Raw genomic sequence first — 17,409 nt, 5'->3', positions numbered from 1 at the left:
CAAATATCACTTGGCTGAGGAGCAGATTCGGGGTCTATAGTTTGTCCTTCAAATGAGAAGTGCCACCTATATACAACTAGCACTTTTACCTCATGGATATGGAAACTGTGCTTGGTAACTCCTATCTCATTATTTTTGACTTTTAGCTATCAGATCATATTAACCCCTGCACGTCTGCAGAGTAAAAGCCAGATCATATCTGAAGACCAGATTATCTTTGTCAGTTATTGCGAGTCAGTCAAATTCTCCACACATCTGCTTCTGCGAACTCAGTGGACTTCAAGTGAACTTTCAAATCACCTGCTTCAGAGACAACAGGCAGCTAGAAATTTATCCAAATTGGGATCCTGGAAGGGATTATTAACATATATTCTTCCTCTGAAAGGCAGACCTCCCTGAGAGTATTAGCCAAGCAGACGGTGGGGAACAAGGGACTCAAAGGGGACATAACTTCAGACATGGATTCATGTTAGAACGTTTGCTCACTGTGTGTGAGGTCCCTTGTTCAAGCCCCAACACGAAGCAAAAGGCCTTCTGAGCTTTACCGATGACACTGTTGATAGACTGGGCTGCTTCTCTTTATTCTTATTATGGGTCCACTCTCCGAGTGGTCTTTAAGTATTCCCTCTTAGGAATACACTGGCGTTGGGGAGATGGCTCGGTGGTTAAGAACACACATTGTTCTTGCACAGGACATGAGTTCAGTTCCCACATCAGACAGCTCACAACTGCCGGTAACTGCAGCTCCAGATCTGATGCGCCCCGACCTCCTCATACACAGACATATACATGTACACGTAAGTAAACAAGAATAATTCAGACGTATTTTAAAAAATAAAAAAAGAACACATCATGAAGCCTGTGCCCTACTTTACTGTAAGAAGATGCATTTCATGTGCTCAGCAGAAATGTCCAGCTCCAGACCTCCCTGAAGGAGTCTGCTTTTTCACCCTCAACAAACACAGGAAAGATAAGTGACTTCAGCCCTACACAGCTTTAAAACTCGGTCACATAAACCACCAGCCAGTCACGTGCGCCCCCTGGCATCAGTCCCCACAAGGAACGAAATTTAAGCAGACGGAAAACGAGAGAAAACCTTTTCAACAATGCAGCACACACTACGGACATGGAGGACGCCTGGCTTGGCTCACAAGGCTAATCTCTCTTTTTCCTGAAGCAGCCAGCTGGGATGTCATTTTGGATTCATATGATGATGTTTCCAGTTTTTCTTTCTGCATGTGATTGTTTACTTGCGAAGTCCTGACCGTTGAGCTACCTCCAACACTAGAGACTATTCGGGCAGGCTGCCATGTTCATAATCATAAGGCCTCCAGCTTCCCAGATTACACAAAACCCATCTCTCGCTATTTAATTAATGAAAAACACAATGTCACGCAACACTGCTGCTGGAAAACTTCTATTTTCCCAACATGTCTAACCCTTAGTTAGTTGCTTCTAACTAGAATCAATAAAACTGATGAATAAATCACAGGCATCCATACAGACAAATGATTAAAGTAGATGACTGCCTGACATAATATTGGAACAAAATCTGGGGGAAAATATTAGCAAATAAATGATATTAACCCTGGAAAAACCAGTAACTGACACTTAAATACTTAATATGTTTCCTAAAAACTTAAATTCAACTTTGAACTACATATGATAGCATATCACATGTATTTTGCAATATTCTTAAATAATCTAAGTAATCCATAAATATTTATTAAACAAGTAAACAGAACCACTAAGACGCAGAGGGCACTGTGAGGTGGCTAGGTAGGTGGTATCGCCACCAGGGAGCAAGAATATGGCTCCTTTGTTCCTGCCACTGTGGGTTGTTTGTAGAACAGAAAGGCGAGTCCCTCCCTCCCTCCCTCCCTCTCTCTCTCTCTCTCTCTCTCTCTCTCTCTCTCTCTCTCTCTCTCTCTCTCTCTCTCTCTCTCTCTCTCTCTCTCTGCCTCTCTTGCCATGAGCTCTCTTCCTTTGTGATGCCACCTGCCAGGAAGCTCTCAGTCAAGAGTTATTCTTTCTATGTATCTAGCTTTGATATCTTTCTCTGATACCTTGCTTCGGGTACTTCGCTATAGCAACAGAGAATACACTGAGATACGGCTTTTTTTCTTCCCACCTTGCAAAGCAACAGGCTGCTCTCCTAGCCAGTGCCCACAGTCCCAGGTCATCTGTGCATCTTGCACTAATTGTACTCTTGCCTATCGCATGAACTGCAGTGCACAACACCTGTCTGTGCTCTCTGCGCTACCATACAGTTCGCGAGCATCGGGCAAGGGGCTGGAGTTTGAAACACACAAAGACAGACAGACAGACAGACAGACAGACAGACAGACAGACAGACAGACAGACAGACAGAGACACGGACCTGTAGTCACTGCTAAGAAGCCCTTTATTCAATAGCACCATGGAGGCTTATATACCCAACAGTCAAGTGGGCCAACAGGTGAAAACCTTATCCTCTGATCCTCAAGGTAAGGCAACACGTGCTCGTGAAGCAGAGCTGGTAAACAACTTTGACACAGCTTTTAGTAACTCAAATCAGAAGGAAAGTAAAGATCCCCAGCAGGGAAGAGCAGCTGGAGGCCAGGACTCCAAATCGCCCCAACAACCAACTTTCCTAGGAGCTTGTGTAGACACTGTCAAACTAGTCACCGTCTCTGACGAGCAGCTACAAGAACGGCATGGGAACCGAGAACTGTGGGTTGCCATTCCCAAGGCAGCCAAAGCCAAAGCAGCCTGTGGAGAAGAGGAACGAGGCAGCTGTGGGAGCACAGAGATGAGAGCTGAACAACAAGGGCTGGCTCTGCTCTTCAGCTCCTTTGAAGCCTGGTCACCCCTGGATCCTGGAGATGACTCACTATTGAGGCTGCCCGAGTAATAAACTGGCCATGTAGAACAGAGCTCGAAATGGCAGAGGGGGAAAGTGTGATGCCCGGACCTCTTTCAAGGACTCTGCGTGCCACAGAGGAGGCTGAGATGAGTGACCCGCGATGAGGTAATGGTCACAAAGAGCACCCGGACAGAGTGGAGAGTGGGATGGAGCGGAGCAAGGCTGCAGTCGGGAGGCTGATGTGGTAACTCAGCACCGTGGTCCTGGGATGTGCCACTGTTAAGGCAGAACACTGGGTACCAGCATGACTAAAGCAGACGAGCTGTTTCTTTTCTGAAAGGCTTACTTTATATAACATCTAAATATTAAACGAACGTTCATTTTGTAACTCCGGCATCAATGAGATATCAGCTCCCTAGACCAAAACACGCCATGATTATGCAATCAAATCAATAAGACTAGACGAGATTAAGGCACCGCCAAGTTCCCAGTAGTTAGCAGAGGCGTGGCTGAGAACTGTCCTGGAGAATGGACAATGACTCTGCTGCTGTGTCACTTCTTGGCTCTGGCTGGTCCTTTAATGACTGTCTTAGTGAATTCCAACATGTGAATCCACAAGGTATCAACACTTGGCTAATTCCACAAAAGTGTTCTACACTTGATCTTATCTGAAAGGTCAAGAAATAATGTCACAAGATCTATCAAAATCCTTTACAATTTGGAGCTTTCTACACTTGTAAATATGACTGAATAGGAAGCCAGAAAGAGAAGTGCCAGTTGGGTGTTTAAAGAGACCGTCAAGGCTCTACGATAAGAAAGGCTTCCTTCATGATAACTCCTCAAGTACACATCTGACATGCTCCCTGAAAACCATGTTTAAAGCTGACCTTCAGCCAGGCTAGAAGGCTCACTGTGTAATTTTCATTTGATTCCTACAACATAAATGCAAACTAAATGAATGTGATTTTTTTTTCAAAACCAATTTTTGATTTTTAAGCAAAAACGGGGACTGCAAAACAAATGCCTTTAAAGTTCCTTTCCTGAAGTATCAGATGAGAGGAGTGCCCTCTCCTCAATGTAATCCCCATTAAAATCCCAGCACAATTCTTTATAGACCTTGCAAGAATAGTACTCAGCTCCATATGGAAAAACAAAAAATCCAGAATAGCTAAAATAGTCTCATACAATAAAAGAACTTCCACACATATCACTATCCCTGATTTTAAGCTTCACTACACAGCTATAGTAATAAAAAAATGATATTGGCATAAAAGCTGACATGTGGATCAATGGAATAGAATCAAAGACCCAGATGTAAACCCATATAGATACCTGATTTTCGACAAAGAAGCTAAAATTATACAATGAAAAATAGAATGCATCTTCAACAAATGTTGCTGATCTAACTGAATGTTGGTATGTAGAAGACTGCAAATCAATCCATATTTATCACTCTGCACAAAACTCAAGTTCAAGTGGATCAAAGGCATCAACATAAATCCAGTTACACTGAATCTGCTAGAAAGTGAGGCATAATCTCAAACACATTGGCACAGAAGACAACTTCCTAAACAGAACAACAATAGCACAGGCACTAAAATTGACAATTAATAAATGGGACCTCATAAAATTGAAAAGTTTCTGTAAGGCAAAGGATAGCATCAAAGGACAAAATGGCAGCCTACAGAATAGGAAAAGATCTTCACCAACCCGACATCTAACAGAGGGCTGATTTCCAAAATATATAAAGGACCCAAGAAACTAGATTATCAACAAACCAAATGATCCAATTTAAAAATTGGAGGGCAGATCTAAATAGAGAATTCTCAACAAAAGAATCTCAAATGGCCAAGAAACACTTAAGGAATTGTTCGGCATTGCTAGCCATAAGGGAAATGTAAATCAAAATGACTCTGAGATTCCACCTTACACCTGTCAGAAGGGCTAAGGTCAAAAACACCAGGGACAACTCATGCTGAGGGGATGTGGAGCAAGGGGAACACTCCTCCATTGCTGGTGGGAACACAAACTTGTACAGCTACTTTGGAAGCCAGGATGGCAGTACCTCAGAAAACTGGAAATCAACCTACCACAAGAACTAGCTATACCACTCTTGGGCATACCCCCAAAGGATGTTCAGTCATACATCAAGGACACTTGCTCAACTATATTGATAGCAACTTTATTTATAATAACCAGAACCTGGAAATAACCTTGATGTCCCTCTACCAAGGAATGGATAAAGAAAATGTGGTACGTTTTCACAACGGAGGATTACTCAGCTTTCCTAGGCCTCCAGCCTGCCTAGATCATAGGACTTCTCCACCTCTGTTATCATGGGAGTCTATTCTTTATAATAAATCTCAACTTGTATACACATTAAAAATCTCACTTTATAGTGATTTTTATCATAAACAAATAGAGCCAGTTCTTTGGGGGAGGGGAAGGGGAAACAATGATACTCGTGTATGGAAATAATTATTCCATTGCTACTTCATAACTGTAATTTTGCTACTGTTATGAATTGTAAATATCTGATATGTGACCCAAGGGGGTCACGAGCCAGAGGTTGAGAATCACTGCTCTAGACCAATACACAATATTTCTATTGGTTTCTGAATTCAAAACACAAACATACAAGAAAGAATACCCTCAAGACTTCCTGTATCAAGTGATAGTCAACACACCAATCCTGCAGTATCTGGAGTTACTCTGTCCCAAGGACCACCACCCAAGCCGAGACACATTAAAAGTGCATGTGTGGAAAGAACAGCAATAGGCCACAGCATCCGTTCTGTTCTGTAACTTTGGCGCTAAAGGGAATACTCATATATTAAAGACTGCCACAGAATTACGGAGCAACAACCAGTCAAGATACTAACATAGCAACCAACCAGGAAAGTCAGCCGTTTATATCCATTTCCTTGGTAAACTATATCCAAGTGAAAACAATTACCAGAAATTTAAGAAAAGGGCATCAGACTCTCCACCCAGAAACATCCATTTTCTATCCTTTCTATGGTGGGTATTTGGGGCAACTCAACCAATTTTTAACTACCTAACCTTATTTTGGCCCACTCCATTTTGTTTTCTGGAAATACAGCTCAAGACTGATTAATGGACAGCCCTTCAATTACGTCCAAAAGGTTTCTCTAAATAAACTGCCATTCACGCTGACTTTGAAGAGCAATGCCCTTTCTTTCATCTCTCTTATACCTCGGAGTCAAGCTTTTCACCAAGTAGGTGATCCGAACTGGATGCAGAAAGCAGATCAAAGACCCTTATTTTCTGGATCAAGGAAATAACGCCTCAGGCGACAAGGCACAAACTGCTTCGATAAGGTGTCCCAGGCTTCAAACACCAAGCAGAGTGCCCATATATCCTCCATCCAGACTTCTGGGTAGGGTGGGGCACTCCATGTAGGGATGATTTCCTAAACAAGAACCTTCTCGGCAGTATTCTGACGTCTGTGCGCATTAAAGGGAAACAAATGTCCCTGCTACAGAAGCTTCTAGGAAGTGGCCATCTTTATTTTGGTTTTAGCATGTTTTCTCCCAGCTTCCCCCACCCCTGTTAGATTTATCTTCATTTTATGTGTATGGGTGTAAGTCTGCATGTATGTATGCGTGTGTGTATGTATGTATGTATGTATACCACATGCATGCCTAGTGCCTGCAGTAGTGAGAATGGGGCATTGGATTCCTGGGACTGGAGTCAGAAAGGGCTGTGAGTCACTATGTGGTTGATTGCCCCAACACACATACTCTTGTTACAAGGTGTTCCCTTAACCAAAAGACTGAAATCTTCTGAGTCTTGTGCCAAACTAACCTTCTTCTCTTTATAAGTTAATTGCCTCAGGTATTTTGTTATAGTAACAAAGAAGTCACTAATATACCAAGTCATGTTTGGTAGATTTTTGTTTTGTATGTTCAATTATTACTTCCACATTGGAACAAAAACAACAAAATATCCCCCAAATAGTTCCTTTTCTGTTAGTATAAACAGGTTCCTCCTTTTAAAAATTAAAACTAGGACCTCTCCAGGACTGAACCTGAGCCAGGGACTTCTGCGAGAACAGGCCTGAGTCAGTGACCTCCGCAGAAGCAGGTACAAGGAGGTGACCACTGAGGGAGCTGGCTTCAGCCAGGGACCTCCACAGGAGCACACCCAAGCCAAAAACATCCTCAGGAACAGGCCCAAGCCAGCAACCTCCATGGGAGCAAACCTGAGTCAGCAACCTCAATGGGAACAAGCCTGAGCCAGCATCCTCCATGGGAAAAGGCCCAAGCCAGCTACCATTGCTGGAGAAGTCCCGAGCCAGTTACCTCTGCAGGAGCAGATATGAAAAAATGACCACCAAGGGTGCAAGCCCGAGCCAGAGACTTGCACAAAGCCAGGGACAGCCACAGGAACAGACCCAAACTAGTGACCTCTACCAGAGCACACCCAATGACTATCTCCAGAGTAGGCCCAAGCCAGCAACCCCCACAGGGGTAAACCAAAGCCAGCCAACTCCATGGAGCAAGACCTGAGCCAGCGACGTCAGTAGGAGCAGGCCCAAGCAAGCAACCTCTGTGGAAGTAGGCCGGAACAACTATCAGGAATGCAGAGTGACCTCCAGGGTGACTGGAACCTTGGCCCTAACTCCAGCAGGAGGAGTAATCATCTGAGCCTTGGATCCACTGGCACCTGGAAGATTGATCGCCAGAGACAGGCCCCAACTACAGCAGAGGAAAAGATGGATGGACAAGGTAAGAACACACTCAACATCAAAAAGAGCAACATACCACCAGCAAAAACTAGTGGTTCTACAACAGCAAGACTTAAATACCCCAATATAGAAGAATCGGAAGAAAATTACCTTAAAAATAACTTTAGGAGAATGTTTGAAGCCCTTAAAGAGGAAATGAAAAATTACCTCAAATAAATGGACAAAAAAAAATTGGAAGACATCAACAAATTCCTTAAATAAAACCAAAAAGCAATCAAACAGATGAAAGAAATGATTCAAGACCTGAAAACCAAAATAGAGACAAAAAAAAAAAAAAAAACCACACAAACCGAAGAATTCTGGAAACAGAAAATATGAGAAAATGATCAGGAACCACAAATGCAAGCATAAACAGCAGAATACAAGAGATGGAAGAGAGAATCTCAAGCACTGAAGATATTATAGAGGAAATAAACTCATTGGTCAAAGAAAACATTAAATATAACAAAAGCTTAACACAAAATATTCAAGAAAAATGGGACACTATGAAAAGACCAAGCCTTAGAATAATAGGTATAAAAGAAGGAGAAGAATTACAACTAAAAAAGCACAGAAAATATATTCAACAAAATCATAGAAGAAAACTTTCCCAACCTAAAGAAGGATATATATATACAAAAAGCTTACAGAACACCAAATATACTGCACCACAAAAAAGTCCCCTCATCATATAATCATGAAAATACTAAGCATACTAAATAAAGAAAGAATATTAAGAACTTCAAAGGAAAAAAACACCAAGTAACATATAAAAGCATACCTATCATAATTACACCTGACTTCTCAATATAAACAATGAAAGCCAAAAAGTCATGGCCAAGCACCATGCAGACATTAAGAGACCATGGATGCTAGTCCAGACTACTATAACCAGCAATCACCATAGATGGACAAAACAAGATATTTTATGACAGAACAAGATTTAACCAATACCTGGCCACAAACTGAGCCCTAAACAAAGTACTAGAAGGAAAACTCCAACCCAAGGAAGTTGGCTACCTCCACAAAACCAGACAAAAGATGATATCACAACAGCAAATCCAAAATAAGGAAGAAACACAGAAAATAACATCACCAACAACAAAAACTAAATTAACAGGAGACAGAAATCACTGGTCATTAATATCCCTTGATATAAATGGACTCAACTCACCTATAAAAAAGACCCAGGCTAACAGTTTGGATACGAAAACAGAATCCATCCTTCTGCAGCATACAAGAAAGACACCTAAAACTCAAAGACAGATATCGCCTCTCAGTAGAGGATTGGGAAAATATTTTTTAATCAAGTGGGCCTAAAAAACAAGCTGGTGTAGCTATCCTAATATCTAACAAAATAAACTTCATACTAAAATCAATCAAAAGAGACAAGAAGGACATTTCATATTAGTCACAGGAAAAATTCATCAAGAGGAAATCTCAATACTAAATATCTATTCCCCAAATACAAAGGCACCCTCATATATAAAAGAAATACTTCTAAAGCTTAAATCACACAAGAAAGCCCACACACTAACAGTGGGAGACTTCAACACCCCACTCTCACCACTGGACAGTGAGTTAGACAGAAAATGAACAGAGAAATAAGGGAACTAACAGATTTTTATGATTCAAATGGACTTAACAGACATCTATAGAATATTTCATCCAAACATAAAAGAATATACCTGCTTCTCAGAACCTCATGGAACCTTCTCAAACCAAACCTCCACAGATACAGAAAAATTGGAACAACCCCATGTGTTCTAATGGATCACTGTGGCTTAAAACTAGAATTCAACAGCAACACTAATTCCAGAAAGTCCACAAACACATGGAAATGAATTTGCTCACCTGAATCACCAATGGATCAAGGAAGAAATTAAAGACTTCATAACATTCAATGAAAATGACTACACAGCATGCCCAAATTTATGGGACAAAATAAAAGCAGTATTAAGAGGAAAAACCATAGCACTAAATGCCTACATTAAAAAAAAAAAAAACTGAAAAATCTGACACTAGTGAGTTAACAGAACACCTGAAAACTCTAGAACAAAAACAAGCAAACTCAACCAGGAGGACTAGAAAGCAGGAAATAATCAAACTGAAAGCTGAAATCAACAAATAGAAACAAACAAAAAAATACAAAGAATCAATGAGACAAAGAGTTGGTTTTTCAAAAAAGAAATCAACCTAATAAACAAACCTCTATCCAAACTAACCAAAAGGCACAGAGAAAATATCAAAATTAACAAAATCAGAAATGAAAAGGGGGACATAATAACAGAAATGAAAGAAATCCAGAGAATTATCAGGTCATACTTCAAAAACCTGTCCTCCACAAAATTTGAAAACTTAAAGGAAATGGACAATTTTCTGGATAAATATCACTTACCAAAATTAAATTCAAGACCAGATAAGCAAATTAAACAGACTACTACTGCTAAAGAAGTGGAAAGAGTTATCATAAGTCTATCAACCAAAAAGACCCTACGACCATATGGTTTCAGTGCAGAATTCTACAAGATTTTCAAAGAAAACCTAATACGAATATTCCTCAAATTTTCCACACAATAGAAACAGAAGGAACATTGCCAAACTCTTTTTACGAGGCTACAATTACCTTAATATCCAAACCATACAAAGACATTACTAAGAAAGAATGACAGATCAATCTCACTCATGAACCTTAATGTAAAAATGCTCAATGAAATAGGGCCAACCAAATTCAAAAACACATCAGAAAAATCATCCACCATGATAAGCTTTATCCCAGAGATGCAGGGATGCTTCAACATACGAAAATCTGTCAATGTAATTCACCATATAAATAAACTGAAAAAAAAACACATGATCATCTATTAGATGCTGAAAAAGCCTTCGACAAAATACAACATTCCTTCACGATAAAGGTCTTGGAGAGAGCAGAAATACAAGGAACATACCTAAACATGATAAAGGCAATATACAGCAAGCCAACAGCCAACATCAAACTAAATGGAGAGAAACTCACAGCGATCCCACTGAAATCAGGAACAAGACAAGGTTGTCCACTCTCTCCATAGCTATTCAATATAGCTCTTGAGGTTCTAGCTAGAGCAGTAAGACAACAAAAGGAGATCAAGGGGATACAAATTAGAAAAGAAGTCAAACTTTCACTATTTGCTGTGGTATGATAGTTTACATAAGCAACCCCCAAAATTCTACCAAGGAACTTCTACGACTCATAAATACTTTCAGTAATGTAGCAGAATACAAGATTAACACACACACACACAAATCAGTAACCCTCCTTTACACAGATGACAAATAGGCTGAGAAAGAAATCAAAGAAACATCACCCTTCGCAATAGCCACAAATAGCATAAAATATCTCGGAGTAACTCTAACCAAACAAGACTTATATGGCAAGAACTTTAAAGAACTTTAAATCTTTGAAGAAAGAAATTGGAGAAAACACCAGAAAATGGATAGATCTCCCTTGCTCTTGGGTAGTTAGAATCAGCATAGTAAAAATGACAATCTTACCAAAAGAAATCTACAGATTCATTGCAATACCCATCAAAATCCCAGAAAAGTTCTTCACAGACCTTGAAAGAACAATACTCAACTTCATATGAAAGTGAGAAACCCAGGATAGCCAAAACAATCTTGTACAATAAAGGCACTTCTGGAGGCATCACAATCCCTGTCTCCAAACTCTACTACAGAGCTACAGTACTGAAAACAGCCTGGTGTTGACATAAGAACAGACAGGAGGACCAATTAATTAATTATTTCACTGGGATGGTTTATGATAAAATATCTCAATGAAGCAATGAATCACAAGGAATGTTACAAGACGTATCTACAGTGGCTTTAAAACATATCTGCAAATTCTCTGACACCCTTCCCTGAGGAAAATCTGTTTCTCCACCACTTCGGTATGGGCTAGCCTTGGTGACTCGATCCTCACACATAGACTATGTCCACAGAACAGATGCAGATGCAGAAACAGGGTCTGTGGCTGTACAGAGTGAGCTATCACCTTCATTCTTGATTTCTACCTCTTTGCCACAGACTCAAAAGATTCTGTATTAATGCTGTATCGCCCAGGGCCAAACACATTTGCCTTTCCTACTCAGTAGGCTGGGGATGTGAAAGCATAGCTAATAAAAAATGCATGAAATCTTAACCTAAGAGTCAAAACACAAAATGAATGCACTGCCCTGCCATAAAAAAAAAAAAAAAAAAAAAAAAAAAAAAAAACCCAAGCATTTGTACTCAATGTAAAGGACTCCCTACACATGCTTTGACAGTGTCAGGATGAAAGACCTTGTGACTGCCTCACTCAACAGCGCCTAATAAAAATATTCCTGCGGACAGTTCTATCACGCCAACACACATTTCCTGAAGCTGCTTCTTCCAAACTAGGAATCTTTTAGCGAGATCAAAAGACACAAGTAGCAGGAAATTACATTTTCTTTGCACGTCAACAAAGCCGTCAGTTTAGGAGACCAGAGAGAACAAAAGGCGCACACAGAGCTCAGCCAAAGCCAGTGTCCAGAGGCTTCTCCGAAGGAACACGCCCAGACAGAGTTGGATGTGGAAAGGTTTAAGCTAAGGCCAGCAAACACTTGAATCTATACCACATCCTCACTCAGAGACTAATTTTTTTTTTTGCAATAATCTTTCAAACAAAAATCAAAATTTCTTTAAAATCTGAGGTGGAAGATGTCTTCAGGCATGGGAGGCACGCAGCAAGGACTTGCAAGCATTAATATCCACGGTCAGACTAATGCCTCTTCTGTGTGCTTCCATTCCCCTAGTAGTTCTGCCAGGACAAGACAACAGAATTGACACCACTCCCAGAGGGAGGAAGTCTGTGGGGTTCTACCTGCCATATTTACCTCAAGTTATTAGGAAAGGGATTCTTCCATGCTTCCCTTGAGAACCTGGAAGGTATGAAAATGTTGCTCTGGCTGGCAGAGCAGGGAGGGGAACATAATGTGAAGAGTGAGGCTGTAATGTTAATATCTCCAGCCCGTGGTGCAGCCAAGAGGGTCACGGCTTATAAATTTTAGTATCGCCAGCTCCAGGAAGGAACGATGGAGTGGTGTGGAAGATATTTCAATGATCAGCTGCAACTTCCTCAAAGCCACCAAGTCAGGCTCAAAGGAAAGAAACAGGCGGGAGAGCCATCACCAAATAATGCTGACAGCCCTGCACAGAACTCTCGGGAGCACAACCCTGCCTTAGCAGGACCCTTGTAGCCTCTGCCTGCCTGTTAGCTTCTGGCTTTGGTGTCCTTCCCAGCAGGCTTCTGCCCACTCCGGTGAATGCCAAGCTTCCAGCTGGTAGGAGGGCCTGCTCGGCTCACACCTCAATTTCCTAAAGTGTCAATTATTCATAGAACAGCCAGTCTCTCTGCTTCAATGAAATAGTGAGTGTTTAGTGTGTGTATGGGTTATTCCTGGGGGCTAAGACAGCACAGTGAGTGAGCGAGACAGAATGAATGTCTGTCTCCATCAGGCAGACATGAGTGACCTAAAACAACAAATTTGGCAACATAATGTCAGAACATTTGTCAGAGTGCCCCCAAAATGTCCAGCAGGACAGAAAGACAAAGCAAATGATAACAGACTCCACGCAGGCTTCTCTGTAGAAGTCTGATGTCTGTGCTGTGAGACCAAAGAGCATACAGACAAGTAAACACAGGGTCCCACAATTCCTTACCAGGCACCACCATTGCTGAAGGAGCTGTGACTGGGCAGGAGGAAAGGCAGGACCCCTGGAGCCTTTCAATCAGGGAGGCTACCCGAGTAGCTGGGCTTTTGTTTTGCTGGTATTCATTGGTTGATTGATTGACCGGCTTTTGAAACGAGATCGTCTATATCCCAGGCTGGCCTTGAACTCACTTGATAGCTAAGAATACTCCTGAACTTCTGATCCTCCTGCCTCTACATTCCAAGGTGTGGGACAAGAAGCCCAGGTCAGGAGGTGCTGGGGATGGAAGCCAGGGCTTCGTGCATGCTGGAAAAGCACTCTGCCAACTGGGCAACAGGACCAACGCTAGGCTAGCCTTTCTGAAGGTCTGCCTGGTTGTGGCTTAGGAGGACAAGAGCTGGGCTAAGAGGACAGCTGGGGCCCAAGCACACAAGGGCAGACACAACTAGAACAGACGTGGGATATAAGTGAACTCATGCTTGGATACCAACTCAAGCAGCTGTCATTAGCCTTGACTTAGAGTTGTGACTGAAGCTACCTGAGAGCAGTAAGACCAGGAAGGCTGCAGGAGGCAGCTCCAGCCGTCCCTCCACTCCCCTCCACAACTTCATAATGTCCTGATCAAAATCAATTCAGGCCCCTCTGAGGAGCAGTACACAATTATCTCTACCCTGCTGCTCCCATAAGGAAGTGTGTGTCTCCAGCTCATGGAAGAGTCAACGAACATGAACACGGGCTCTCCAAAGGCACGGAATATCTTTTTGATTGTAAGCTAAATGCCTACAAAGGTTATTACCTTAAAATAGGGAGTGGTGAAACTGAGCACCAATTACCACTAAGAAAAGTCAGTTTATGGCCTGGGGTCAAGGATGAGTTACATTGTGGAGGCAGAAGCAATGAATTAAGAAGGCAGTCCAATTAAAGGAATACTAGAGACTCAGGATGTCTGTACAACACAACTTCCCTTTCTGGCTTTGAAATGACACTACCTGGGGTCCTAAGGCTGAAGTGTGGTTCAGGGACTGTGCACATTAGCAGACAATGCCTAGTGGTTGAAGAGGAAGATGCAGAGTCAGAAGAAGATGAGGAGAATATCTGGGAAGCAATCTATCGTGGAATAAAAGAATAAAATGATGTAGATGATGATGATTTTGATGAAAAAAAAGCTCCAGTGGAGAATCTGTGAGATATTCCAGTGGGGAAAAAAAAACGCACAAAAATCAAGCAAGAAAGGAAAAGACTTAAAACCATCAAACCAAGACCAAAAGATCAAGAATCCTAAATTAAAAAAAAAAAAATTAAAAACTCTTAAATTACCAAAGTACCTAGTTCTGTAGAAGAAATTAAGGCAAAAATGCATCAAGTATAGAAAAAGTGGTTCTCTTCCCAGAATAGAAGCTAAGTTCATCAGTTATATGAAGAACTACTTCCAGACAGCTAACTAGGAAGTTACGCGAGACCGCTGGTAGTAGAGGAAGTGGCTTTGAGAAGATGGTTTATGCCTGCTCATAGCAGGATGAGAGGCTTAGGGTTTGGCTTGGGCTCTGGTGCTATTCAGGAAAGCTGGTGTCTAGGCTCCTACCTAGGAGAGGTGGAGTCAACACAGGGAAAGGGAGGCACGACGTTTGCACCACGGCCACTTCCTTCAAATGGCATAGACGGGGCCAGACCTGACTGCTGGTGGCCAGTGATCCTGCCGCAGAAGACAAGAGGTCTCCTGACCGTGGCTCCAACCCGAGAGCCACTGGGCTCCGTCCTTCCACGGGCATCTCGCACAGATTCCTGTTGGCCACTGCCATGTGTGTGACGTCCATGGAGTCCTAAGTTTTGAAGAAGTGGATGAATAATTTGCAACATCCGGGGCTGATGATGCCTTTAGCTTACATCCAGTGAGCTCTGACGAGACAACAGGAAAAAGAAAAACCCTTGGGGCCTGCCGGTGTGTACCTGTAACCCCAGTATCGCGGGGAGGAACCTGAGAATCACCCCAGTCAGCCTGGGCTTCGGGGCTGGATCCCGTCTCAAGAACCTTCAGTAATATTAATGCTAATAACTGTTACATATAAATGGTTACAGCATAGAGACAACGCTGAGATGAAGAAATTGCCACTAAGCATGAAAACATGCCCAGGGGTGCTATTACTCAAAGCTGAGGCAATTAAACAATGATAGTCTATTGCTAACTAGATTTAAAAGATTGACACAGTCTGCTGTTGGCTGGAATGCGAATAAACAGCATTCTCGTGCACACGGGGAGCACTTGAGCAACAGCTACTAAAAATTTAAAGACTAGAATTTGACAAATCTGTGGCTTTGGTGCACAGAGCATATGAGGTGGGGACTAAATGGGGTGCAGGGCTACAGAATGAGCGAGAGGGAGACATGAAAAACAACTAAATTTTTAAAGCCATAAATAATCATATATATTTAACTAAAATTACATAATACATATCTGTATATGAGTACACATAGATAGCTTAAATGAAGCTATGTCACCTGTGCTGACAATAGTCTATCCAAGCACTATAAAAACTCCAGACCCAGACAAGTGGTTGGCCAGGGGAGCCCAAGAAATTCCCAAGTCAATATAGGCTATTACTATTGTCTTTGGTTGCCGCCCGGAGGTTGGAGGTAAGTCTCGACTGGTGAAGGCACCGTGCACTTCAGACACGGCACTAAGAAGATCCCTTGAAGCTGTGTCTGACCTACAGCCTCCCCCCTGAGGGCTAACTTTCACAGTACCAGAAGCTACTGTGCAAGCTTAGCTTAGGGAGAGAAGCGACCAACATTCCTGCCCAGTTGTGACTTTTAATGACCAGCATGGCAAGATAGCCCAAAAGATGCATCCATTGGTTGCAACCAACGGCAGTCTAACTAGACTTAAGACCTTCTCAATAGCAGGGAAATCATTCATGTTACTAGAAACCTAGTTATACTAGATAATTTTATGTCAGTTTGACACAGGCTACATCATCTGAGAGGAGAAAAACCTCAATTTAAAAAAAAAAAAAAAGGGTCTCCATAAGATTGGGCATTAGGCAAGCCTGTAGGACATTTTCTTAATTAGTGGTTGATGGGAGAGGGTCAAGCCCATTGTGGAAGGTGTCATCACTGTGCTGGTGGTCTTGGGTACTATAAGAAAGCAGGCTGAGCAAGCCAGCAAGCAGCACCCCTCCATGGCCTCTGCTTCAGCTCCTGCCTTCAGGATATGTTTGAGCTCCTGTCCTGACTTTCTTCAATGATGAACAGCAATACAGAAGTAAAAGCCAAATAGCCCCTTTCCTCCCCAACTTGCTTTTGGTCATGGTGTTATAGTAAAGCAATAGAAACCTCAACTAAGACGCTAGCCTGTGGCTAGCGAGATCATAGGCCTCACTATGAATTAAAGAAGAATCTGCTACTGTCAGTTTACCAAACCAGCATCATTCTTAACTGCATTCTAAATACTTATCCTGATGCCCACAGATAAGTGCTGCTCTCACCCCTCATTAAAGAAGCTCTACGTTACAACAGATGGTGACCATTACAGAATACCACACCTGGTCAAAATGCAGAGAACAAGTGACTATGGACAACCCCTCCACACATAAGGCTCAAGGAACATTAGATAAGAGGGGATGGGAAGATTGCTAAGAGCCAAAGAACTAAAAAACCTTCTGTTTTGATTTTGTTTCCTACAAATGCCAGGGAATCTTCACCCATGATACTTCAACAATATGGCTGTCTGAGCAAGACCTGAGAAAGGACAATAGCAGTAGGCATCCTAATGTGGAACAGGGAATTCTAGGGGGCCCCACCCCTGGAGAAAGAAGTACAGACACTTAAAGGGAGCAGACTGTGTAACGAGAACATCTTTCTTAAAAGGCTATAAATTTCAGGCGGAGCCAGGGCTGGGGGAACATGGGAGGGGTTGTGGGCATCTTCATGTTGAAAATATTCTGTATGATAAACTTAATGTGTACATAAATGTGCACAGTACACAAAGAAACCAAAACCAATTAGTCAGACATAATATATAACAACATAGGTTTTCATTTTTAAAGTACAGTATAATTGCCTGTGCATAAAGTAAGGAAGATACAAACCAAATGTCAACCGTTAACAT

General features: G+C 42.0%; 1 protein-coding gene and 1 pseudogene across 2 annotated transcripts in view; one reads left to right on the top strand and one right to left on the bottom strand.

Moving 5' to 3' along the window:
- The window catches only part of Plch1 (phospholipase C eta 1), a 163,553-nt gene that overhangs the window by 102,313 nt on the left and 43,831 nt on the right, over positions 1–17,409 (bottom strand). The gene's annotated exons all lie outside the window — the stretch shown is intronic.
- On the top strand, positions 7,449–14,586 carry LOC119826511 (annotated as a pseudogene).

Source organism: Arvicola amphibius, chromosome 11, assembly GCF_903992535.2.
Source record: "Arvicola amphibius chromosome 11, mArvAmp1.2, whole genome shotgun sequence".
NCBI classification, from domain to species: Eukaryota; Metazoa; Chordata; class Mammalia; order Rodentia; family Cricetidae; genus Arvicola; species Arvicola amphibius.
The sequence above is the reverse complement of the archived record's forward strand: the minus strand, read 5'-3'. Positions and strand labels throughout refer to the sequence as shown.